At 40.5% G+C, this 27659-nt stretch overlaps 1 pseudogene; it reads left to right on the forward strand.

Moving 5' to 3' along the window:
* LOC123626000 overlaps positions 1-25478 on the forward strand; it is a 36034-nt pseudogene extending 10556 nt beyond the window's left edge.
* The last annotated feature ends 2181 nt before the right edge of the window (positions 25479-27659 follow it).

Genomic DNA, 27659 nt, shown 5'->3' on the forward strand with positions numbered 1-27659 from the left:
ACTTTATATAAAGTCCAAGTAAGAATGAAGTCAGGGGGTTTTTGGATGACGTTCTACCACATTCTCTCTGGTTTATCCATTGAGTGATGTTTGTACTGCCCTTAGAAAAGCACGTTAATTCTGGTTCCCTTTCTTTTACTCAACATTTAAAAGCAAAAAATTTAAGATCTAGAGAATTAGAACTAAGCGTATAATATATTAATGTTAGTGTTCAATGGATGACTTGGGCCTAAATAATTTTGTTTTGTGAACTTAAATTTTGAACAGGAATTTATCAAGTAATTCTGGTAAGAAGGAATTAGGATCAGCACTACTATCTCTTTTGGGAGACTTAAAAGTTAGATATGTGAGTTTGAAAGAGAAAATACACAAGGGCAGACCACTGGAAGAGCTGCCCCCACTGTCAGTAGAATCAAAATTGTTATCTACCTTCTCTACATTTGCTCCCAGGGTATGTATGTATGTTTTAAGAATAAAAATTTTACTTGATTTAGACAGAAATAATTTTAAACAGATTTTTCTTTTCTGTCTTTACAGCTGATGAAAGAAGAATCACATGTGAGTTGATTTCATCTAATTTAGAACTCCTTACATCTTTAAAATCACTTAATCCAGTTAACTTTAAATTTTCTGTTTTGGTCCCTGTTTAAAACATTGATGAATTCTTTAATGAAGTGTTTGTTATCTTTTTTACTGATATGTAGTATTTGTACATATTTATAGGGTACATGCATAGGATGTGTAATAATCAAGTTCAGGGTATTTAGGGTACCCATCACTTCATATATTTAATATTTATTATTTCTGTGTTGGGAACATTTCATGTCCTCTCTTCTAGCTATTTTGAAATATAAAATACATTGTTAACTATTGTCTGCTTTCAAACATTAGATTTTATTCCTTCTGAAGTGTTTATCTGTTCAGCTTTGCAGGAGCAGATTCTGAACTAGATGATCAAAGTGCTCAGGATGTTGATGTTTCTTCGAACCTAAAGAAGACACTCTGTCAAGTAAGATTTTTAGAAAGTTCATCTGTATAAATCTTTAATTTTATGGCTTAAGTAAACTAGAGATTCCGACATCCTTCTTTTCACTCAACTAGCTTATTTTATATGCTACCATTTGAGAGATATAACTAATTAGGAGGAACATAACGGTGTATTTAAGGCTAATCAAACAGATATCAGCAATATATATTGAGTAGGGTAAGCATATAATTTATCACGAAATCAGTAGACTTTTGAGGATGAAAGAGAGTAATGTTCATCATTCACCACAGCAATAGGTATAAATCTGGACTGTCCCAGGCAAATCCATGGTATACAGCCATCATCAATCATAGTGCGTGAGTGTAGCTAAAAGTGATATCTTGCACCTTCATCTCATTAGGTAGAATAAAGTAATGTTCCATTTATTTTAGGCAGGGCAAAGTTTTAATTTCTCCTTTGTTGAAATGATGAAAATAGTTTTTAAATGCCTCTCGGGTTTTCTCATTCTCTGTTGTTCCCCCAAGTGAATTTTGGTGAGATGACAAGGAAGAAAGGTGGTTTAATCTGTAGAACACCCTGCAAATTGTGAAATGTGATAGTAACATAAGTTACATTCCATTATCAAGTGAGGTGACAATGGGATAGGAAAGCTGAAGTTTATTTCTGCTTTTCTGACTTTGGTCTTAACCTTAAGGTTTCATGACTTTCGTGGTCTTCGGTAATCCCCCAAGATGGATTCCCAAGTTCAAAGGGAAATACTTGATTAATATATGTTCCTTTCTACTACCATGAATGATAAAAAGGAAATTGCTTTAACAAATTATTCTGTTGTTAAATTCTTTTAAAAAAACTCAGTTATCCGCAAAGAATTAACAGATTCATAACTAGATTTTTATGTACTTAAATTTCTTACATATTAATACTTTGCTTAAACAATGTGTACATTTAGTACTATATGATAATTAAGGGTTTTATTTTCACTGTAATGGTACCAATGGTATAACCTGCTTATTTAGGGAGAACAATATTTTTAAAAGTACAAGATACAGATGTAACGTAATTTTTATAATCTTACTTTTGGCTATAAAGCAATATCTATTTTAAGTTGGGATTACATTTTAGTCCCTGTCTCATTAAATTAACTAGTTATGCATGAAAGCCAGTATAGCGTAGTATAGTATTTCTAAATTTCAGCTATTCATATACCATCTTCACAATTTACCATAGCCCTATATTACCTATAATGTTATTCTGTATTTTTCTTTAAATGATTCTCCTTTTTACAAAAATTTAAGTGTGAAGAATAATTCACTCTTACATATAGGAAAGAAATATTACTTCCCATAAATAAAAGATATACGTAAGCATATACTAAATTAAATATGTAACTGTAAAAGGTTAGTGTTATCAATATTTATATATAGCTCCAAAATTATCTCCAGTACTTCTAGTGTGTATATGCCACACTGCAAAATAGTAGTGTTAGCACATAGTAACTATACACAGACTGGGTTCAAATCCTAATTCTTGTTTAACTGTGACTTGGTGTAATGAGTTTCTTAGATTCAGCTTTCTCATCTGTGAAGTCAAGTTGATGGTTTTACTCTCATAGCCTTCATTATTGTAAGGGCTAAATAATGCTAGTGAAGAGTGCCTGTCACATAGTAAGAGAGCAATAATTGCTAGTCCTTATTATTGTTTTTATTATCTTAATCCTCAGATATTTTTGTTATCTGACAAGAGTCATCCTAAGCAAAATACATCACCCAAGAAAGACGGTTTAAAACATGGTGATATAAATGTATACTTTGATCAACTGAAACTTGATGATAAAGGTTAGTATAAAAATATATTCTCTTTCATAGTAGCCAGAAAACAATTCAGGTTTAAAATATCTCTAGTGTTTATTCATTAAATCAAAATAAATATTTTTAATTGACTAAAATGACATCATTCTGATTGTGAATCTTAAGTATGTTCTTATTATTTTTGCTTGACTTGTCTTTAAAGTCACCTAATATACCTGATAATGCTAAATAATAATATGGACTTTTATTGTTTTGCTTCATGTTTCCAATATGAAAACTGTTTCTTGTGTCTAATTGTATCTCTGTAAATTGTGTACTTTTTTTTAGTTTTGTCCTCTATGTAAAGAGATCATGGTCATTCCAAAAAGATCATTAATTTTAATGATATAAAGAGCTACAGCACCATTTAGTCCTTTTAAAGAAGTTTTCTCTTATTCTGTATATAAAGATAATGTCTTTTTTCCAATAAAGAACAATTGAAAACTCAGAAAAGTAACAGTTTTAATAAACTGGGAATCAGTATTAATTAAAGGGAAACTAGGAAGCAGATCACTCAAACTGAAGAGAAATTTTGATTTCGGGACTGCTGAAATCCCTTCTCACAGAATCTTTATGCTTGATTCTCTTATTTTGCTTAATAGTCATCTTTAAATTTATATATAAAACAAGTAATTATAGTGATTCATCATGTTTTTTAGATAACTTTTCAGAGGTTATCTAGGTAATTCATAGCTCATTATTTTCAATTTATGAGACTGTAGAAATTACTAAGAAATAAGTGAAGACTTGTTTGATGCGAAAGAAAACCTGAGGGGAGTTGACTTCTCAGGAAGGCAAGAAAATCAAGTAGAACAAGATAGATGGAATCTGAAGTTTACACTCGGTGGGTTTAACAATTTACTGAGGAATCCTAACCTATTTGTAAAATAATACTTACCTGCTTCTGTGTTGTGTTGGGTGACCGAGCTGTTTGCATATTTTATTCCTGTTTGTGGCTTTTCTTTCTACAAAATGAGAAATTGGCCAGTTGGAGGTCAGCTTTTTAAAGAGCAGAAAATTGCTAAAAGCTTAAATCCAAGATGTAGTTGGAAGTAGATAACCTGCATTCTTTTACACTGAGCCCTCACTGGACACTTTGCAGGTGCGGTTACCTGGTGAACAAAACCAACTTGTCAGTTTTCATCAGGTAACCAGTACTAATCTGTCAAATCGGTATCAGTGATGAACACTATTTGCTTTCCCTCACTTTAATAATTTCGTCTATTTCAGGAATATTTTCATCTTTAGATAGTCCTTAAATGCTTATAATAGTTAGAATTTTCTCTAGTGCCTGTGATTATTCTATCATTTCTTGTGATAGTTATGCTACCTTCCTTTATTTCTATCTGTATATTTCTGTGGGTTTTTAAATGTTCCATATTAGCAATAGTTTTATTTTTTTCCCTGCTTGTATAAATAATGGCTTATTAAGATTTTTAAATAAAATATGAAAATACAAGAAAATTACAGTTACCTGAAGTTTCTCCAACCTGCAGTAACCACTATGAATATTTTAATGACCATTTCAATGCATTTCTTTATGCATATATTAATACATATACACAACTTAATATTATATCATCTGATTTTATTGTAACCGTTTTTTTCTTTCTTTGCATTATTTTTCTCCATATCACTTGTCACAATACCGTGCATTTTGCTTACTTGATACTCGATTGATTACTTGGTTGACTGCCTTTCCACCCTTACATATTAGCTCAGCAAGATCAGGATTTTTGTTCACTGCCAAGTACAGCGTGAAGCCGATAGGGTATCCAGTAGATATTTTGTATTGAACTAGTGAAGGGTTAGGTGATAAGTGTAATGTATACCTTCTGACTCCTTTGCTGTACTCTATCTCTTTACTTCTTTTTCACTGCGATATAAAAATGGAAAGCTAGGTAGTTTCACTATTTTCTCTGTAGAATCCATTTATAATCCAAAGAGATTAACAAATTAAATGAAGTAAGTTAATGAAGAAGGTTAGGTATTAATTACCTAAAGATGAAAGACTCTGCCTGAATTCTAGCACTAATACTTAACAGATCTGTGACCTAAACTCCTATGACCTCAGTATCATCATCTGTAAAATGGAAACAATATTAGTAATAGCTGCCTCACGGGGTGGTTGGGAGAATCATGTGAGGTGATGTGTATATAAAGTGCTTAGCATGTTGCCTGGAGCAGAGCATGCAGTAAGTGCTAGGCTACTCTTGTTACTATTATTACTTAATGAAAAGAATAAAATTTACAAATCTCCCATTATTATTTAAAAATTATTAAAATGTAAGTAAAAGTACTCATGGATTCATTCAACAATATTTGTGTACTCCCTAGGTGCCAGGTATAGGATTTGCTAGTAATTCAAATCTCAATTTAGTGAATCTTTTTTTATTTCAGCCCAGGTTCCCTTCACAATATTGACTATGAGATTGCAGTCTAAGAATTTTGAATTTTTTTGTCAAGCAAGAAAAAAATTATCTATAATCCTAATATTTGTGGTTTCCAAAATCATGCTGTCTAATTCAAGTAATTTGTCTCTTTTTTCTTATGTGCTCTTAACATTAACACAAGCTATATAATACCTGTTGCTGATATTTGTCTGATTGAAAGGTTTTCTTGGCGTGCTATTTCGAAACCCAACAAAGGAATGTGTGTAAAGAAGTCTCTCAAACCACTAGTTCTAGCCAGGCCAGCACTAACACTAAGGAGTTAAGATCCTGTGTACATCCACTGTTCTCTTAGCACTTCTCTGAATCAGGGACAAATGACAGACTTTTTTAGTTGTGAGGTACAGTCAGCCCATGGGTTCTGTATTCATGGATTCAACCAACTTTCTTGTCATTATTTCCTAAACAATGCAGCATAACAACTATTTACATAGAATTTACATTGTATTAGGTATTACGAGTAATCTAGAGATGATTTAAGGTATACAGGAGGATGTGTGTGGATTATATGCAAATACTGTGCCATTTTATATAAGGGATTTGAGCATCCTCCGATCTTGGTATCCGCAGGGAGTCCTAGAACCAGTCCCCCAGGGATACGGAGGGACAGCTGTAACTGATTACTCCGTTTAGATGTAATTTATTCATTTGAACTATGAGAGACTTAATATCAACTAATCCAACCCGTTTATTTTTTAAGATGACATGATTAAGGCCCAGAAATCTTAACACTGTACTCCAGGGTTTTGATCTTCAGTCTGGTCATGCTGATATTTGCTGATAACTTTATAGTAAGCTTTGTGATAGTAAAAAGAAATCATGAAATATTTGGCAAGTTTTCAATACAAGAATGATCATTTCTGTGGTATATTGTGTTTTTCTACAAGCAGAAATGAATGTTGAGCCCTTACGAAGAGATAAAGGTTATTTGGTACATTGGTGGTCTCTGCCCTTCAGTATCTGAGGTACGCCAAGATTTCCTTTTTGAACTTCATTTTTAAATTTGTTAATTGTTCATATTAGGATTATTTGTTGTTTTTCTAGTTTTCACAAACTAATTTCACTTTTTTTAGACTGATTGAAGGTCTCATTTCCAGAAATACCAAGTTTCTGAAATTTCAATTTCTGATTCTTCTGCTAATTACAGGTGTGTTTCCCAAATTCAGTCAAATGTGCATTACTGTGTGCCTGCTGTTCACTAGAGATTCTGTGCCAGACATCAGCCACAGTGGTGATAAAGTCAAAGGCCATTCCCACAGGAGTGTCCCAGGCTAGTATAGGGGGACACGTAGACAAATGGCTGCAGTCATTAGTTTGTGCTGTTCTTAATCAGATCTTTCTTTGATTATACTTTGTACCTTATTATTAGTGGTATATAGCAGGCTTACTGACTTTCGTGTACTATATCTTGGTACGTACTGTTTCATAGGGAAAGTAGAGTGCCTTAGTTAAGGTGAACGGGCTCCAGAAATAGGTAACTTTGGCTCAATTCCCCGGTCTGTCAGCAACTTGATGAATAAATTTGGGCAATTCACTTAACCTTTTTGTACCTCAGCCTCTTTGTCTATAAAGTGAGTTTAGTAGTACTGTGATAGCGTTGTTGTGAAACTACTATGAGTTAACGATGTAAAGCACTAGAAGTAAAGCCTGGCACATAGTAGGTTATTTCTGATTTCAATTACTTTTTAGATGACACTTTTATACTTTTTAGGTAGATAGCTACATCATGTATGTATAATCTCTTCCAATATGTATGTTGCTACTTTCCATTGTGTGACATTGTCAGATCATTCAAATCCCAATGGTGATGGAAATACCTTTTTACTGTGTTGTTATAAAAAATGATGCCTGTTCATTTCAGATATGAAAATCTTTATCAATTAAGAGAGAATCCTATTTGTAGTTGGGGTTGAAATTTGTTAGAAAATAGGTGTTTGATTTTATTTAATGGAGTCACCTAAGAGTATATGCTTTTTAAATTTTACTCATTAATGTGGCATTAATACATTTCATTATATTAAAGTAGTATTATAATCCTATTAGTATTACCTGATGTGAAAGATTCTTTTAGTGTCTTGTTGAATCCTTAAAAGAAACTTTGTGAGTTTTTTATTTTCTGAAGTATTATACATATTGTGTGGAAATTTAGAAAATACAATTAAATGCAAAAATACAAGGAGGTTATAAAAAATTATCCATAGTCCCATCATTTGAAAATAACCACTTTCCACATTTGGTATGTATCCTTCCACTGCCAGTGTCTAGGTCTGTGCTTTTATAGGAATAGCTCTTGCCTGACTTTCTCAATTATATGGTTGAAATTCTGATTAGATTTTCCAATTTTTTTTTTTTTGTCTACATATTTTCCCACAACAAGCCCATACAGATATTCTCTTAAATATTCTAGTAAATGTTTTAAATTTTGACTTTCACATTGTAAGCCTTTGAGTCATCCAGAGGTTATGTTTGAATATAGGAATTAATTTTAATTTTTTTAATATAAATAACTAGTCCCCACATTGCTAATCTCTGCAACTGTGTCATATATCAGCTTTGCAAATGTTTTACATTAAATTTTAATATAAAATTAATAGATAATTCATGAGAAATGCTTACTATCTTTTATTTCACATCTTTAATTTAGTTTTTATTTAGTTATCTTAAATAAACATTCTTCCTGATTTCAAACTAAGTATACCCACCTTTATAAGAGCATTTATTATTGTGAAAACTATATTTGAGCCAGTGGTTACATAAAGTTTGAGGTAATGTAAAGTCATTAATGAAAAACCTTTTGGTTTTCTGCTTTTCTATTTTAGGTATGCATCTCTTGCTTTCAAAAAAACAGTGAAGCGAAGATGGCTGTGAGAGAAATGAATGGGCAAGAAATAAATGGAAACTCAGTAAATGTGCGGCTTGTAAAAACTCCTGGAGAATACCCATCAGCACTTGCCTCCAAATGTGGGAATAAAACTGGTTTGAGTAACTTGGAGAAAAGCACAAAGAAGTCAACTCAGCCATCCCTGTTCCTGGATTGCCCAGAACTAGGCCAAGCAGCTGGGATCTGAGCAAGACAGTGAGTTTTTTTCTTTTGACCAGAAGGTTAGTTTTCTTGATTGATCCCTTAAACGGTCTTTGTACATGCCTTGTTGCTGTAAGCAGCTTTGTAGAATAAATAACTCCAGTATCAGCAGTGTTGAAGTGGGAATGAGAGCAGTAATGTGAATTGTTTTTAACCTTGGATCCACCCTAACCTGCTTTTGTACAATTCCAGTTGTTCCTGGGGGTAAATCTAGGTCTTTGTAGACCTCACTAAAGAGAAACTCATTCTTTTTAACCTTAGGCTCTTTGCCACCTACAGCTGCAGTCGCCGACCCCAGACCACAGACTGGTACCAGTCTAGCCTGTTAGGAACCGGGCAGCACAACAGGAGGTGAGCAGCGGGTGAATGAGCAAAGTTTCATCTGTATTTGTAGCTGCTCCCTGTCACTTGCATCACCGCCTGAGCTCCACCTCCTGTCAGTTCAGCGGTGGAGTTAGATTCTCATAAGAGCTCCAACCCTACTGTAAACTGCACATGCAGGGGATCGTTAGCAGGCAGGTTTGACTGCACAGAGACCGAAATAAATCAACTGCTTGCAGAGTAATATCAAAACCCTATCAGGGAGTGGCAAGTGACAATGTGACAATAGAGAAATAAAGTGTACAATAAATCGAATGCACTTGAATCATCCCCAAACCATCCCCCCCCCCGTGCACCCCCCAGCCTGGTCCATGGAAAAATTATCTTCCATGAAACCAGGCCCTGGTGCCAAAAAGGTGGGGGGCTGCTGCTTTACAGTATTTTTTTCTTTATTCTTGAATAGTGCTACTTATAAGTAACTAATTATTATGCTTTTATCATTTTTATAGCTAACTTTATCTCATAATTGTTAAAACCATAAAATGCAGTCGTTTTATTTTCCTATGCCCTCATCTGTACCTCACTGAGGTTTTAAACACTGTGTGGAAAATGATGGAAGTTTGCTTTGTTCGCTCTTTCCACTGCTCAGCCAAATGCCTGGGATCCCGTAGGCATCCACAGACCTTTCCTTTTCATGTACATATAGTAAAATGCACATTTTGGTGTTCATGGCTTTAGATGAATGCATACAGGCAAGTAACCACCACCATAATCAAGATACAGAACAGTTTCACCATTCCAGAAAATTCTCTCGTGCTGTGATATATTTCCCGTTCTTACAATTTTACCTTTTTCAGAATGTCATGTAAATGAAATCATACTATGTAGCCCCAGTAGTCTGGCTTCGTTTACTTAGCTTAATGCATTTGACATTGATCCATGCTGTTGTGTGTATCAGTATTTCATTCCTGTTCATGTATTTCTCATTTTTATTCAGTTATTTTCTTACTGGGTTTTGAATTGTTTATCAGATAGATACATGATTTGCAAATAATTCTCAGCTTGTGCCTTGTCTTTTCCTGTTAACAGTGTCTTTTTCAGCAGGGGTTTTTAATTTTGATAAAGTATAATCTATTAATTTTGCTTTTATAACTTATACTTTTTAGTGTTGTAGCTAAGAGATCTTAGCATAATTTAAGGTTACAAAGGGTTTGAGTTAATTTTTATATATTGTTTCAGGTTGAATTGTGGTGGTTTTGTTTATTTGCATTTGTTTCTGTTTTGGATATGGAATTGTTCCAGTGTCATTTGTTGAGAAGACTGTCTAATTTCCAGTGAATTACCTTTGCACCTTGGCCAAAAGTCAATTGCTGCTATTTGTGTGGATCTATTTCTAGACTGTAACAGTTCCACTGAACTGTTTATCTGTTTTTCCACCCATACTACATGGCCTTGATTACTGTAGCTTTATACTAACTCTTGAAGTCAGGTGGAGTGAGTCCTCTAACTTTACTATTTTTTAAAATTGTGGCTGTTCTAGTCTCTTTGTCTTGCTGTATAAATTTTATAATTCAACTTGTCTATCTACAACAAAAATCCTGCGTGGATTTTTATTGGGGTAACTTTGAATCTACAGATCAGCACAAATCCCTTTTTCATAAATAGATGAAAGAAAAATATTCGTTGAATAAATGAATCTAAATTTTTCCCTTAATAAGATGAAGGGAGCTCTTTTAACTATGTCTGTTTTCCAGTTCTTTCCTAGTTCCTGGAGTTATCACATTCCTTTTCTCTACCATTACCGTTTCCACTCAGAGACCTTTGTCTCTACTCGCAGTCAGGCAGAGCCCTTCTTTATCCTGACAGGATTTCACTTGACTTTGCACTCCTTTGACGTTACTATCCTTGTCTGTCCTGTGGTTTTATTGCCAGACTTCTCAATGAAGTGATTTATATCCAGTGTCTCAATTTCTTTGGTTGCTTCTCTCCTTTGTCCTAATAATCTGACTTCAGTCTTTGCAGTTTCACTTGAACTGCTCTTGGCATTGTCACCGGTGACCTTTTCATTGGTCTTTCCCCGTCTGCCTTCGTGACTCCTTGGCCTCTTTAACATTAGTCATTTCTTTCTAGAAACTCTTTCCCTCATCTCAGTGACAGTTCATGTTTAGGGGGATTTTGTTTCCTTCCCTCCCCAGTAGGGAGGAAGGAAACAGTACAGTTAGGTTACACGGGGACCTAAGCAGAAGGTTTGGGAACTTGGCTTCTCCTCTCCCTTCTCGTGTAGCAATTAATGTGGTTTCTTGCCTCCGCATCTCTGTGCTCATTCTCCTCCTCCTCTCTGCACAGTGGTTTTCTCTGCTCATGACAGTTTTCTGCCCCCATTTGGCTTTGTTTTAGTTAATTCTGACTCTACAGTATTTTCAGTTTAACAGATTAATTTGCTTCATATTCCAATTCCATATTCTTTAACAGGAAATCTGATTGATCCAGTCTGTGATTTTGGCCTTAAATTAGCTAAAAAGGCAACATTCTTGGTGCAGTCAGCTGTGGCAGTGGGCTATGAGGTTGGCAGAGGGAAGGTATAACTACAGCCCTGTGGGCTATCAGTGGTAGTTGCCTTAGAGTATATGGATAGGGAAGCTAGTTTTACCATCTTTGTTAAACTGTCCTCCAAGTGCTCCCACCTTCATAGCAATTTCTTTTTTCCTTTTTCTTTTTCTGGATTCTCAACATTCTCTTCATTTGTTTACAAAATATTTATTGTCTACAATGAGAGGCAGAATCCTGATGATTAAGAATAACTCTTATATTTATAACCTGGCTGCACCTCCTACCCATCCTGTGACTCTGGGAGAGTTACCTCACTCTCTGAGCTTTTTATCTTAAAATGAGGATAATGGTGCTTACCTCAAATATTTAGAAGTTTAAATGAGCGTAATATGGAAAAATTCTTAGTAGAATGTACTGAGAATGTACTCAGTAAGTACAGCTTTCATCGTTGCTGTTACATAGCAGGAATTTGGCTTTTTCCTGGAGAGCTCATTTTTTCTGTGGTTTCAACTATCACTTTAAACTATCACATTTCAATCTTTTCATTTATTTGTTAAACAGTTATTACATACCAACTGTGTACATTCTAGGAACTGGGAAAGCAACAGTGAACAAAATAGACAAAAATCTGTGCTCTTATGAAGCTTAAATCTAGTGGGGGAGACAATGGCAAAAAGTAAAATGTAATATTCTGATGTGACAGAGTGAATATTTTATGTATTTTGCCCTGACTTTTCATCTAGGATTTAAAGTCTGAGCCCTTCCTTTGTTGAACTTTTACGGGATTTACAGTGGTTTCCCACAATTTATAGTCTACTTGCGTGGTTAATAGTAACTAATTGATCATTTTAATTTCATCTTTTCACCAGTGAAGGGGGCTGCACTTTATATTACTAGTTTCCCCCCCATAACCTGTCACATAATTCTGGGCATATAGTTTGTGTTCATTACATACGGTATTTAGTAAATAAAATATAGAATATTACTCTTCAGACCAGCCTTTCTCAGTTGGATTGATTAAAAGAATTAAGCTTTAATGCCCTAAGCCCAAAACATTCATTTTATTTAATGGGTTAACCCCTCTCCTGTGCATCTGGGATGGATCTAGTTATGTCCTGTCGTTGAGAAAATAGTTACATCATTTTCTGTGTTCTGTGGTTCAGAGGAGGAATCCCAGTAGAGAAAGGCTGATTTAGACATAGTCTCGTAGACATTATCATTAGTATAAAAAAATATGTTGGGCATGTTTTTTTTAATCCATGGCCCTGAACACAGCTGAAGTCAATTTACTTGGTATTAATAATCTTAAAGTAAAATTTTTAGAACATTTTATTTCATTTATAATTTTAAAATTTATTTTAATTGAATAAGCTGGATTATCTCTATGTAATGGTTTTAAGAAAACTTTTAAAATGCTTATTTAGGGTGTCAAGAAGAATTGTAAACAAACTGAATCTGCGAAATTATTACCTGATGCACCTATTAGTTTCATACCTCCAAATACATTGAACTTGCGTAGCTTCACCTAGATCATGAAGAGACTGGCTGAACGACATCCAGAAGTCAGCAGGTAACAACTAAAATTATATTTTAATTGGTTTTAAGCTTTTTGTGTAAAAGCATAGTTCAATTCAATAACTCAGCTATAGTCACAGTGAGTTACTTTGGAAAAGACAAATGCTCATGTATGTTTTCCCTTTGCATAGAGACCATGTTGTAGAACCTCTTCAGGAAGTAAGAATAAATCCTAAAGGTTTTCTGAATGGCTTATCTATTAATACTATGTGGAAATGACTTCATCCGTTCTGAAATCCATTCCAGTTAGGAGTAAAAACGAGATCAAGGAATGATATTCTTTTTTACTTAAATATTACTTTAAATTTTTAAGCTATTGATTTCATTTTTCACATAAAATGAGTATTAAATTAAAAATAATAAAATATAAAATTTAAAAATAAACATATTAATATAAAACCATTCACCCTAAAATTGATTGGTTTAACATTTATCATCTCACAGTTTGCAGATTAAGATCCAAGGATGGCTTAGCTGGGTAGTTTTCGCTCAGGGTCTTTCATGTTGCAGTAAAGAAGTTGGCCTGGACCGTAGTCATCCACAGGCCACACTGAGCCTGGAGGATCTCCTAAGATGGCTCATTCACATGGCTCTTGGCAAGAGGCCTCAATTCCTTACTGCATGGGCCTTTCTGTAGGACTCTTCGAATGCCTTTACATCGTGGCAGCTGGCTTCCCCTGAGCAAGAGAGCAAGGTGGAAGCTGCTTTGACCCACCCTCAGCAATCACAATCCATCATTTTGCCACATTCTATTACATGAAGGTCACTACATGCGTCTCATACTCAAGGGGAGGGAGATTTAACCCCACCTCTTAAAGAAAGGCATAGCAAAGGATTTGTTTATATATTTTAAAATGACCACCAATGAACATATAGAATACTTTTTACAAAATAGGAGAGACTTGTGTTTCCAGTTACAGGTGTGTAGATGACTCAAGCCAACTGTCCACTGAGAACAACTAGAAAAGCTGAATAAATATAAAAAGAAATCTGCTTGAAGGCATTGGTGAGCTGTCAAGATAATGACGAATTACTGGATCAGGGTACAGAGAGGAGTCTCAAAGCCTGCCCAGTGTGTGGGGCACTTTCCCCCAGTATTTGCAGAGGGGAAGCTGGGAGTGCATGGGCCATTTTGATAGCACTGCAGCCAGGGGGATGGGTTCTTGGTAAATTCTCAGCATGGGAGTCGGGACCCCAACGGGCTGTACTTGAGGAGAATAATTTTGAACTAGAAATACATGTTCCTCAGAAGGGCTGTAACTCAGCTTCAGAATTTAGTCCTTAAATCGATTGAGATGATCTTGGGTTATGAGTTCTGCCAGGCACCTGGAAGAAATGAAAGTAAGACTTCTCTGGAAGAAAATAATATCATTTTAGGCCTCAGATTATTTATGCCAACAATTTTGTACTTGGTAGTTTATTTTATACGTAAGAACATACAATCAAAAATAATCACAGCCAGTGGGCACAGTGGCTCATACCTGTAATCCCAGCACTTCAGGAAGCTGAGGCGGAAGGATCACTTGAGGCCAGGAGTTTTGAGAACAGCGTGGGCAACGTAGAAAGACCCTATCTCTACAGAAAATGAGGAAGACATTTCAAAAGCTCCGGGGAAGCTAAGCCTGTCACACCAGTTAGCCCAGCTGTGAATGCAAAGGACAAGTTCTTCAAGGAAATGCAAAGTGCCACTCCAGTGAACACATGAATGACAAAAAAGCAAAACAGCTTTATTGTTGATACAGAGGAAGTTTGTGTGGTCTGGATAGATCACAGCAGCTACAACATTCCCTTAAGCTAAAATCTAATTTAGAGCAGGCTCCTCTTTTCAATTCCACAAAGACTGAGAGAGGTGAGGAAGCTGCAGAAGAAAAGTATGAAGCTAGCAAGGGGTTCATGAGGCTTAAGTAAAGAAGCCATCTCCATAACATAAAAGTGCAAGGTGAAGCAGCAAGTGCTGATGGATAAGCTGCAGCAAGTTATCCATAACATCTAGCTAGGATAATTGATGAAGGTTGATACACTAAAAAACAAATTTTTAATGTAGAAGAAAGAACCTTCTGTTAGAGGATATCATCTAAGACTTTCATAGCTAGAGAAGTCAATGCCTAGCTTCAAAGGACAGGCTGACTCTTAGGAGCTAATGTAGCTGGTGACTTTAAATTGAAGCCTGTGCCCATTTATTGTTCTGACAATTCAAGAGTCCTTAGGAATGATGCTAATTCTACTGTGCCTGCGCTCTGTAAGTGGAGCAACAAAGCCTGGGTGAAAACACATCTGTTTACAGCATGATTTACTGAATCTTTTCAGCCTGCTCCTGAGACCTAGTGCTCAGGAAAAGACTCTTTTCAAAATATTACCACTTATCAACAGTACACCTAGTCACCCAAGAGCTCTGATGGAGATGTACAAGGATATTAAAGTTGTTTTTATGCTTGCTAATATCCATTCTTCAACCCGTGGACCAAGGAGTAATTTCGACTTTCAAGTCTTATTCTTTAAGAAATATATTTCACAGGTGGATCGCTAATCCCAGGAGTTCGAGGCTGCAGTAAGCTAATTGCACCACTGCACTCTCACCTAGGTGACAGAGCAAGACCCTGTCTCAACAAAAAAAGAAAAATACATTTTGTAAGGCTTTAGCTGGCATATATACTGATTTCTTTGATGGATCTGGGCAAAGTAAATTGAAAGTTTCTGGAAAAGATTTATCTTTCTAGATGCCATTAAGAACATTTGTGATTCATGGGAGGAGGTCAAAATATCAATATTCACAGTCTAGAAGTTGATTTTTACCCTCATGGGTGACTTTGAGGGGGTTGAAGACTTCAGTAGAGGAAGTCACTACACACATGGCAGAAATAGCAAGAGAACTAGAGTTACAAGTGGAGCCTGAAAGTCACTGAATTGTTGCAGTGTCATCATAAAAGTTGACTGGATGAGCAATTGCTTCTTGTGGATGAGCAAAGAAAGTGGTTTCCTGAAATGGAACCTACTCCTGGTGAAAATGCTGTGAACATTGTTGAAATGGCAACAAGATCTTTATATTATCACATAAAGTTAGTTGATAAAGCAGCAGGGTTTGAGAGAACTGACTCCAGTTTTGAAAGAAGTTCTGTGAATTAAATGCTATCAAACAGCACTGCATACTATAGAGACATGTTTTGTGAAAGGAAGAGTGAATCGATGTGTCAAATTCATTATTGTCTTATTTTAAGAAACTGCCTCAGCCACCTCGCCCTTTAGCAACCACAGCCCTGAGCAGTCAGCAGCCTTCAACAGTGAAGCAAGACCCTCTACCGGCACAAAGATGACTCACCAAAGGCTCACATGATCATTAGCAATTTTTAGTAATAAAGCATTTTTAAAATTAAAGTAGGTACGTTATGTTTTAGACAGTGCTACAGCACTCTTTTTTTCCTTTACCCCTTTCCCACCCCCTATAGCACTCTCAATAAACTACAGTATTTTAGTATAAACATAAATTTTTATGCACTAGGAAACCAAAAATGTCACATAACTCACTTTGTTACAGTGGTCTGGAACCAAACCCACAATATTTGCAAAGTCTGCCTGTGGTGATTTCTAATATCTTTGTAACTAGAGTTTTAAAAAAAAAGGAGAGGAAAGAGAAAATAGAGCAGATATGATACGTGAAAAAAATATGGCTCAAAGATTTTGAAAATGGTGAAAAACATCAGGACACAAATTCAATAAAACCCTTTTAGATCACAAGTAGGAAAAATAAAAACCTTAGCACATCAGAGAAAGACTGCTTTAAAAAATCAAAACCAAAAAGAAATTCTATAAAGCAGCTGGAGGGAAATAGTTTACCTTGAGTGCAGCAATTATACTGATATCTGATTCTCAACATAAACTGTCAAATAATTCCATAAACCTCTACGATTCTATACCCCAGAAAAGAGCCTTCAAGAATGCATGTAAAATAATTTTCACACAAATTAAAAAAAACTGATTTGTTACTTCAGAAAAAGACTCACTCTAAAGAAAATACTATAGCATTCTCTGGGAAGAAGGAAGGTAATTTTCAATGAAAAGTCAAATGTACAGGAGAAATGAGGATTTAAAAAGAGTAATTATGTGGTATATCTCAATTGACTTATAAAACAAGAGTAATGGTGTTGGGGAGTCTAATTGAAACGCAAGACCATGCTAGTAATGATGAGGGGGTTAACTATTCTAAGCACCTTGCAGTTTAGTAAGCGGGTAAAATGTCCTTTTGGGGGCGTCCCCAAGATCACCCCAGGCTCTGTCATTTGCTGGAGGACTCACATGACTTAGCATATAGTTGTAGTCATTGCTGTGATTTATTACAAGACACAAAGCAAGATCAGCAAAGGGAAAAGACATACGGGATGCAGTCTGGAGGAAATAACCTTCTGAGATTCCTCTCTCAGTGGAGTCACATAGGGTTTGCTTAATTCCTCCAGTAATCAGTTGTTAACAGCATCTACAAAATGTCTCCCAAGGAAGCTCATGAAAGTCTCAATGCCCAGGTTGCTTATGTACGGGCCTTCTGCCTAGCACATACTGAAGTTCCAGACTCTTTCAGAGAGCAAGCCGCTGTTCAGCATAAACCACATTGTTACACAGTTTTAAAATGGTGAGGTGTACTTATCAGTTCTGGAAATGGTGAGACACCTCCCCTCACCCTCCACCCTGACAAATTGTAGTTTCCAGACATCAGCCAAGGGCCAGCCTTGCAAGCAGGTCTTTCTACGGATAGCAGCCTCAGGCCTACCGTGTTAACTCTCTTTTCCACACATGTACAGGTTGACATCAGATTCTGATAACTGAAGAATGCATGTTGTAATTTTGGGGGCAACCCTAAAAGAACAATTTTAAAAAGCATACAAAAAGGTTGGACCTCTACTTACACCATATCCAAAAATTAACTCAAAGTGGATCAAACACTTAAACATAAGGGTAAAAACTATAAAACTCTTAGACGTAAACAGAGCGAAAAACCTTCACAACATTGTATTTGGCAGTGATCTCTTAGATATGACACCAAAGCAGAGGCAGCAAAATTAAAACTAAATTAGACTTTATTAAAATTAATAGTTTTGGACATCAAAGGATAATATCAAAAGAATGAAAAGGCAACTCATGGAATGAGAGAAAATACTTGCAAATTGTATTAGGTTATTAAGTATGAAATGTCCGATCTCCTTAAGTACAAAAGTTGACAGTTGATATCTCTGACATTTCACTTTGACACTTCTTCTTTTATTTTTATTATGAAGGTATATCCTCAGTCTTTCAAACTGACATTTTGGCTTATGATTATCTTTCAAAGTCTTTTGGGGGGGCAGTTTTTGTGAAACCATGGATAAGTCAAAAATTCATGTTATTTTCGAATATGAGTCTATCCTGGAACCAGTACAGTGCAGACGGCTTGAAATATCAACGAAGTGTTTGGAAGGATATGGCTAATGAACACCCAGTATTATCGATGGTTTGAAGTTCCAATCTGGTGATTTTAATCTGCAAAATGAGCCACGTGGGTAACCTGAGACCAAGGTGGATAATGATGAGCTAAAAGTTGTAGTGGAAGCGAATCCGTCTCAATGGACGTGTGAATCAGCCAGCAGCAAGGTTTGCTGTTACTGTTCCTACAACACTGGACCATGTGAAACAAATTGGCAAGGTAAAGAAGCTGGATCAATGGGTTCTGCATGAATTAAACGAGTGTCAGAAGAGAAATCATCTCGAAGCTTGCCTTTCTTTGCTGTCACAACATAAAGATGAGCCATTTCTACACTGTATTGCTATGTGTGATGAAGAATGTATTATTTTTGATAATTGCAAGCATTTGACACAGCGGATGGATAAAGATGAAGTGCCACAACAGTCTAAAACCGAGTATTCTTCAAAAGAAGCTAACGTTGTCTGTTTGGTGTCCAGCGCTGGTATTATCCACTACAGCTTCATGAAGCCTGGTCAGTGGATTACAGTGGATGTCTACTGCAGCCAATCGGATGAAATGATGAGGATGCTTGCGATTAAGCAGCAGGATTGATTGATAGAGACAGGCCAGTCCGCTTGCAAGTCAATACTCAACCACACATTGCACAAACAACACTGCTATAACTACAGAGGCTGGACTTGGAAACTCGGTCATCCACCATATTCACCCGAACTTGTACCCACTGACTACCACTTCCAGGGTTTGGACCACGTCTTGCAAGGAAAAATACTCGATTCTCAACAAGCTATCGAAAACCCCTTTGGAGATTTCATTGCCATTCACTCTGCAGGTCTTCGCTGATGGCACAAACAAGCTACCGTCGAGATGGCAAAACTGTGTCACTAGTTTAGGCACATACTTTGATGAATTGTACTGCTTCTTGTTTAAGATGTAATAAGCCACACTTTTGATTGAAAATCAGACATTTCAGATTTAATGACCTCAATATATCTGATAAGGGATTGATACTCAGAATATATAAAGAACTACAACTCAACAAGAAAGCACCCAATTAAAAAATGGGCAGAGGATCTCAGTAGATATTTCTCCAAAGAAGATACACTAATCGCCAATAAGCACACAAAAAGGTGTTCAATATTACTACTTATTAGGGAAAAACAGTCAAAACCGCAATGAGAAGCCAGGTGCTGTGGCATACTCCTGCAGTCGTAGCTACTCAGGAGGATTGCTTGAGCCCAGGAATTTAAGACCAACCTAGACAACATAGCAAGACCCCATCTCAAAACACACACACACACACACACACACACACACACACACACACACACACACACACACACACACACTGTGAGATACCACTTCATACCCATTAGGATATCTATTACCCAAAAAACCCATGAAGATAATAATGTTATGGAGAAACTGGAAGCTTTGTACATTCCCGGTGGTAATGTGAGATAGCACCACTGCTGTGGAAAACAGTATGGCAGTAACTCAAAACATTAACGTGGCATTAATGTATAATCCAACAATTCCACTTCTGAGTGTATACCCAAAAGTGAAAGCAAGAACTCGGCCGGGCGAGGTGGCTCACGCCTGTCATCCTAGCCCTCTGGGAGGCCGAGGTGCGTGGATCGCTTGAACTAAGGAGTTTGAGACCAGCCTGAGCGAGACCCCGTCTCTACTAAAAATAGAAATAAATTATCTGGACAACTACAAATATATATATAGAAAAAAAATTAGCCGGGCATGGTGGTGCATGCCTGTAGTCCCAGCTACTCGGGAGGCTGAGGCAGGAGGATCGCTTGAGCCCAGGAGTTTGAGGTTGCTGTGAGCTAGGCTGACGCCACGGCACTCAATCTAGCCCGGGCAACAAAGTGAGACTTTGTCTCAAAAAAAAAAAAAAAAAGAAAGCAAGAACTCTAACAAGTATTTGTACTCCCATGTTCATAGTAGCATTCACAGTAGCTAAAAGGTGGAAGCAACCCAAGTGCCCACTGATAGATGAATGGATCAACACAAGGTGTGGTATGTACATATAATGGATTATTATTCAACTTTTAAAAGTAATGAAATTCCGATCCATTATACAACATGGAAGAACTTTGAACATTAAGCTAAGTTAAATAAGTCAGTCACAAAGGATAAATGCACTATGATTCCATTTATATGAGATACTTAAATTCATAGAGACGAGGCATAATGGTGTTTGTCAGGGGCTGGGAGAAGGGGAGAATAACAAGTCAGTGTTTAATTGGTACAGAATTTCACTTAGGGAGGATGAAAAAATTCTGGAGATTGGTGGTGATCGGTCATGACAATGGAATTTACTTAATGCCACGGAACTTTGTATTTAAAACTGGCAGAGTTATGTATATTTTACCACAAGAAAAAGTGTATAATTCCCCTACTATTATAGGAGGAAAGGTATGGAGTAATAAAAAATAGTACAGAAGTAGGTAATAAAGGAGAGTAAAAAAAACACATAGAAGAGTCACGATAAATAGGAAGTACTTAGTAAGATGATGGAAACCTAATTATGTCAGTAAATATAACTATAAATGTGAATGAACTAAATGCTATAAAAGACTAAGATTATCAGATTGGATTTCTGAAAACAAACCTATGTAGTATCTTTAGAGAGATATCTAAAAAATACCAGGATATCAAAAGATAAGTTATAAAATGTAAGCAAAATGTACCCCCATAATTTCCTGAAATAAAAATAAATGAATAATTAAAAAAGACAAAAGCATGGAAAAAGAAATAACCATGGTATATTAGTAGTAGAGAAAGTAGATTTTAAAGCAATAAAATTATTAAAAGAAATATTCAGGCCAGGAGCGGTGGCTCACTCCTGTAATCCTAGCACTCTGGGAGGCCGAGGCGGGAGGATCACTCGAGGTCAGGAGTTCGATACATGGCACTCTAGTCTGGGCAACAGAGTGAGACTCTGTCTCAAAAAAAAAAAAAGAAATACTCAGTGTACCAGCGATGAATAACTCAAAATTCTTATGCATCTAATAAAATACCTTCAAAATATATGAAACAAATATTTCCAGAACTAGCAAGAGCAATGGTAATTCTGTTATTTTAATGGGAGATTTTAATCATACCTCTTTAACTGATGGAAGCAGCAGACAAATCAGTAATGTTCTAGAACATTTCAACTATGCAAAGAACTCGACTTTCTGGACTAATAGAGAACATAGTGCACACCAGAACTGCAAAGTCAAGTCACTTCAGGTCTCCTGAAATATTTACAGTTTGACCACGTGCTGGACCCTAAAATAAGTCTCAGTAAATACCAACGGACTAGAAAAAGTTTTCAGACTACAATGCTAATAAGCTAGAAATCAGTAAGGAAAAGTTCTGTTTTGGAAATATATGTCTAGATAATCAGTGAGTGAAAGAAGTCATAATGAAAATTAGAACATAATGTTTTAGTGGATGATAATGAAAATGCTCCATATAAAACTTGTGGGGTACAGCTAGAGCTGTGCTAACTGAAATGGATAGCTTTACATGCCTGTGTCACAAAAGAAAAATGACAGAAAATTAATGACCAAAATATATAACTCAAGAAGTTTGGAGAAAACAAGGAAAGTAATAACCCAAAGGAAATAACTGAAGCATGGAAACTAATGGAACAAAAACAAGTATATAACAAGAAACAAATCTAAAAGTTGATTCTTGAAGAAATATAATAAAATTGATTTTTATATTTTATATTGGCAGATATAAATTTATCATATTAAATGATACATGATTAAACTGATTAAGAAAATAATGAAAAGACACAAATAGCCAAGGTAAAGAATTTTTTCCAAGAAGAAAGTATGACTACAGATTTTATAGTCATTAAAAAGACAATAGAGGACATCGTGAATGACTTTAATGCATTGAAATTTTTAGATTAAATGCGCCACTACCTAGAAAAAATTTAACTTAACAGAAATGACACTAGGGCATCACAAAACATATTACTAGTCCTGTATTTATTAAAGAAATTGAATCCTAAATAGAATCCCACAAAATAAAATCCAGGCTCAGATGGCTACGTTGGTGAGTTCTCCCAAACACTTAAAGAAGAAAGAAAATCATTCTAAAACGTCTTCCAGAGAAATCAGCAGTCCGAACACCAACACCAGAGAAAGACATTACAAGAATGGAAAATTAAAGGCCAGTCTCATAAACAGGGATGCAAAAACTTCTAAACCAAATAGAGCAAACTTAATTCAGCAGTTTACGAAAAGAATAATTCATTTTAGCCGAATTGACTTCAGGAATGCAAGATTGAGCTAACGTTTGAAAATCAATGTAAGAGAGGGGAATTATGTTAATGTTTTGTCAATAGGAACCAAGACCTTTTGTGTACAAGGAAAAAGATACAGGTTAAAAAAAATCAAGAGTGGAGTTTTAAATTCTGTACCATTACAGTTGAGTTAGAAGTAATATAAACTCATTTTGTATTTTAAAAATACATATTTTAGCCTTTCCACTGAAAACACTTAGAAGCAGTGACAACCCAATTACACTGAGCACAACTAGCATCTAGATCGTCATTTCTAAATGCCATTTCCTACTTGTTTTCCTTTGTACAGCCACACATTTAAATAGACTGCTTTATATTTGCTTTCTTAACTGTCTTACCTATCTGGTTTCTACCCCCAGTAACCTGTTCAGCCTAATCTCGACAATTTCCAAGTTAGTTCCCAAATAATCAGCTAAGTGCTTTTCCTCATTCTTCATACTCCTAAACCATGTTGTTACATTTGATAGTAGCCATTCCCTTACAATTATTTTAAATTAAGATATAACATACTTACCATAAAGTGCACTAACCCAGACTGTCCAGCTCAATGCATGTTCACATGTCTGTGTAGAGGTCTATGTACCAGGTCAAGGTATATCAGGTTTCCAGTACCCGGGAGGTTCCTATATGCCCCTTCTCAGTTATGACCCCCACACAGCTACCCACAGAGATGACCTTATTCTGACTTTTGAGTGCTCAGAATTCAGCAATGAAAACATAAAAATCCCTGCCTTCAAGGACCTTACCTTCTAGAGAGGAGAAGGAAATACATCAAAAAGATAATTTCAAATAGTGACAAATTATAGAAACCGTGCGGTGGGCGTCCACGTGGGAGGCTGAGGAGCTCAATAGCCACAACCAGGAGCGCCTGGAGGAAGCCCTGGTGAAGAACCCCCAAGCTGCTCCCCTTCCGCCTCCCCTGACACCTCCCCTCCCCATGCTCCCCCTCCCCCCAGGCCCATGGCCTCCTTCATTCACTCCTTTCTCACCCCCTATTTCCTTCTGACCTCCCTGCCCCCAGCTGCCTTCAGCAAGGGAAGCAGGAGCTGTCCTGGGACAATGCCACCCTCAAGGCCACTCTGCAGGCTGCCTGGGATGCCCTGACTCCTGCCTCTGAGCTGCTGGAAGCCATGGACCCAGCCAAGGAGGTGAGCACAGCCCCCGCCTTTCACCTCCTTGTCCCTCAGGGCCCGGTCCTCAGGCGGGTTCCTGCACTCTTGCACGGAAAGTGCGGCCCTCAGGGAGCCCGGTCGGGTCGGCTGGTGTCGCCTGGGAGCTGAGACCAGGTTGGGGACAGACGGGAGCCCTTGAGCCGGGGCTTCCCTTCCCACCAGCACCTGTGCAGCTGGCCAGGCCTCCAGGACAGCTGGCCAGGGCCTCTTTCTGACAGACAGATACTCGGGTGGACAGGCAGGCGGAAGTCGGGGATCCCAGCGGTGGGGGGCGAAGTTCCCATTGCCGCCTCTCCCTGCAGATCAGTGTCTGCCAGTCAGTATTTGTGCAAGTGCTCTCAGCTGGGAAAAATGCGACCAGCCTGCAGGGAGGGGAGGGGAGGCACGTTGGAGGGTACAGCCTCAGTGCTCAGGGAAAGGCAGGGGTGGGTCCCAGGGGCTGTCGGGTACTTCTGTCCCCTGGGGACCCTTCTGTGGGGGACTGTGCTGCCAGTTCCCCAGGAGCAGCCTCTGTCCCTGCCCCAGCTCCCTGGAGTGCCCCCTGTTGGGCCCACAGGGGTCTGCTGAGGCCAAGGTGTGGGGCTGAGTGTAGGGTTGGCTCCCGAAGACACTGGAAGCCCTGCCTGGCAGGACAGTGCTGGTCCCTCTGTCCCCACCCATGGGGGTGGGGAGGATGACCTCAGAGCCTGGCAGCGGGTGCACAGGCTGTGTCCCCATCCCTACCCCAGGAGGCGGCTACGCTGGGTTCCACTCCATGTCCCTGCAACACCAAGCCTTCCGGGCAGGACTCAGGCCTGGTGTGTCTTGGGGTCCTGGCGCCCTGCCCTGGCTGGACTCTGGGCAGCCCGTGGCCTTCCAGGGCTGGAGCCATAAGGGCTCCCTGGTCCTTCCATGGGGGACGGCACAGCAGCCACAGGCCAACTCAGTCTGGGTAGGGCGACTGCGGGCCTTGAGCAGCCCTGGGGGGACCCCCACTCTCTCCTGCAGACCCACAGGCCAGCAGCACCCCCAGGTCCCCGGCAGCACCTGCCACAGAGAAATCCCCTGGAGCAGTAAGTGCCGGGGGTGGGGGGGCTGGGGTGTGACGTCACCCTCAGAGGCCTGGCGGGCAGCTCAGAGCCCACCTGTGAGCAGGGGTCCGCAGCAGCTGAGCCTCTGCCCTGTGCCGGGAGCCCCCCACTCCTGGTGGGAGCTGGGTCCTTGTGCAGATGGGGGGCAGATGGAGGGACCTCCCTGCAGGCCCCCAGGGCCTTTTCCCCTTTGTTCCCTGCACTGCAGCGTCGGGGCCCAGTGTGTGTGTGGGGGAATGTCCCCCTCCCTGGAAACCACACGCCCTCCCCATTGTCATGTGAGGCCGGAGCCTAGAGGCTGGCTGCCCCCCAGGTGGAGGGGGCGTGGGGACACCTGCACGGGTTATGTGCACCGGGGGTGTGACTGTGGGGTCCCACCTGGGCACTGGCCCTCTCTGGGGGATCTCTGGACCCCCCCTACTCCATGGTCAGCCTGTTGTCCTTGGCAGTTTTTAGGGGCCAGAGGCCTCTCCTGGGGGTTATGGCCCCCCCCCCGCAGGGAGCCACTCCTGTGGTGGGTGGGGCCGGAGGTGCCCAGTGCTAAGACCCTGGGGGCTTTTGGGGGCCTGTGGCAGCATGAGCCCACCCCCAGCCCGGAAGGGCCCTCAGCCCCCACGAGCCTCTGCTGCTTCAGGGCTTGTCCCAACAGGCCTGGGTGACCTGAGGAACTGGGCCCAGCAGACGCTGTTGGGGTGATGTGTGCATGTGTGTGCCCTGAATACAGGCATGGGGCCAGCGGGGCCATCGCGGGTGGGTGCAGATGCCCAGTTGGGGCAGTGATGACCAGCAGGGGGATGCCCAGTGCTGAGGTTGAAGTGGATGGGCTGCAGTCAGGGAGGGCTTCCCGGAGGCAGTGTCCAAAGTGCCCTGTGAAGGCTGTGCTGAGGAAGGACTCTACTAAGCCCCAGGGGCACGGGCACATGGGGTGGCCCAAGATGTGGTCCTCTGGCTAAAACAACAAGAAACGAGGCTACGGGCACCTCCCTGGGATCAGGCGGGGTCGACGTGGGGAGAAAGCGGGAGAGGCGGCGCAGGATCCCTTGGCAGGGCCTGGGGTTCCGGGTGCCCCTGGAGGAACAGCTTCCCTTTGCCCTGGGCCAGGGCTGCCCTACAAGCCTGTGGCCACAGGGAAGCCACAGCCCCCAGTCCTGGGCTGGTGGGGCCCCCAGCTTGTCTCAGCACTGGAAGGGCCCATTTTCCAGTCTGTCTCCCCCCGGGGCCCCGATGGCAGCACTGGGTCCCAGGTTGCTCCATGCCACCTGGCCCGGGCCTCTGGCTGGGGGCCAGTCAGTGGGTGACAGGCCAGAGCCCGTCCTGGGACGGCACTGAGTGTCAGATGTTCTGGGGGCTGGACTTGCTTGGTGGTGGGGGCACTGTCTGGCCACCTGTCCTGGCTGGACATCATGCTGTGGGGACCTCCCCAGACTTTGTAGAGGTGACAGGCAGCTGCAGCCAGCATTCCTTCCCCTCCTTCCCTAATGGAGACGAAGGCTGTCCCTCCCTAGCTCTCCTGAGAAGGGCCAGAGCACAAGGATGGATGCGACTGGGGCAGAGGGGTCATAGCAGTTGGCTGTTTGGAGAAGAATTTACTGCAAACAGCTGTTCCGCCCACTGTCCTCTGCCACACGCACTGCACGTGGCGGGAAGCAATTCTTCCCCTGCCAGTTTGGCCCAGAAACAAAGAACTGAACAGGGCCGGTGGGAGGGGGTCGGTATCCCCGTTTATAAAACCCCCCACGAAACCCTCTTCTGTGGGGACTTTCATCCTGGCAGTTGCTTAATCAGTGAGCAAACCCATCCCGAGTCTTTCCCGATCTCACTTGAGAGTGGTGGTAGAGGGAACCCCATCTGGGGATGAGAGAAGGAGGCTGAGTTTTGGGGGTGCTTTGCCAGAGAAGAGGAGAGACCACTGGCAGCTCAAGGGAGCGGCCAGTGTAGAGGCCAAGCGTTTTCCTGATGGGGGACCTGTGGGTTTAAAGGCAGGGCTGGGCGAGGGGAGGAACCAGTGAGCAGGAGAGATGGCTGGCGCTGGCGCTGGGGAGGGGACAGGCACCTGAGGAGGCCGGAGGAGGAGGGTTGGCCCTGGCCAGGCCAGGACAGCACTTTGAAGACTGGAGAGCAGGAGAGGAGGGAGGGGAGGGATCCAGAAGGGCCCTGGAGGTGCTCAGCAGAGCAGGGCTGCGGCTGGATGCAGAGCGGCGCTGGGAGCAGCGGGGACTTACAGCATGGAGGGTGGGGCAGGGGACACAGATGCACTCGCAGGGGATCCGACAGCCCCGCGGTACCTTCGGTTAAGCCCGGGTTCGGTCCTGCGGAGGAATCCCAGGGGACAGGCTGGTCGCCCCTGAGCCTGCTCAGAGGAGGGGCACTGCGGGCCGGGGAAGGGCAGCTGGGAGGCGGCAGTGCCCGGGCTGGACCAGCCTGGCAGGGGCAGATCCACTCCCGGGATTGGGGAGGGGGGTTCTGCGAGAGGGAGCGTGTGGGGGACTGGGTGGGGGTCCCTGGAGGTGACTTCCGGGACAGGAAAGTCGGGGCGGGCTGCGAAGCGTCAGGAAAGGGACTGAAATGATGCGCTTTCCCCCTGCGCTCCGTTCCTCGCCCACCGCCCGAGCCCTGGGGTCCGAGGGCCCCGGTCCTGGGTTCAGTGGGGCGGGAGGGCCCAGGGCGGGGCCGAGAGCGGCCTGTCGGGTCCCTCAGGGGGACCAGGATTGTTTGGAGGAGGCGGTGAGCTGCGGTAGTGAAGGCTGCGCGCGCCCAGCGAGAGCCCGCCCCGCCCCGCCCCGCCCCTGCTCGCCCCGCCCCGCCCCTGCTCGCCCCGCCCCTGCTCGCCCCGCCCCGCC

Source organism: Lemur catta, chromosome 21 (assembly GCF_020740605.2).
Source record: "Lemur catta isolate mLemCat1 chromosome 21, mLemCat1.pri, whole genome shotgun sequence".
NCBI lineage: Eukaryota > Metazoa > Chordata > Mammalia > Primates > Lemuridae > Lemur > Lemur catta.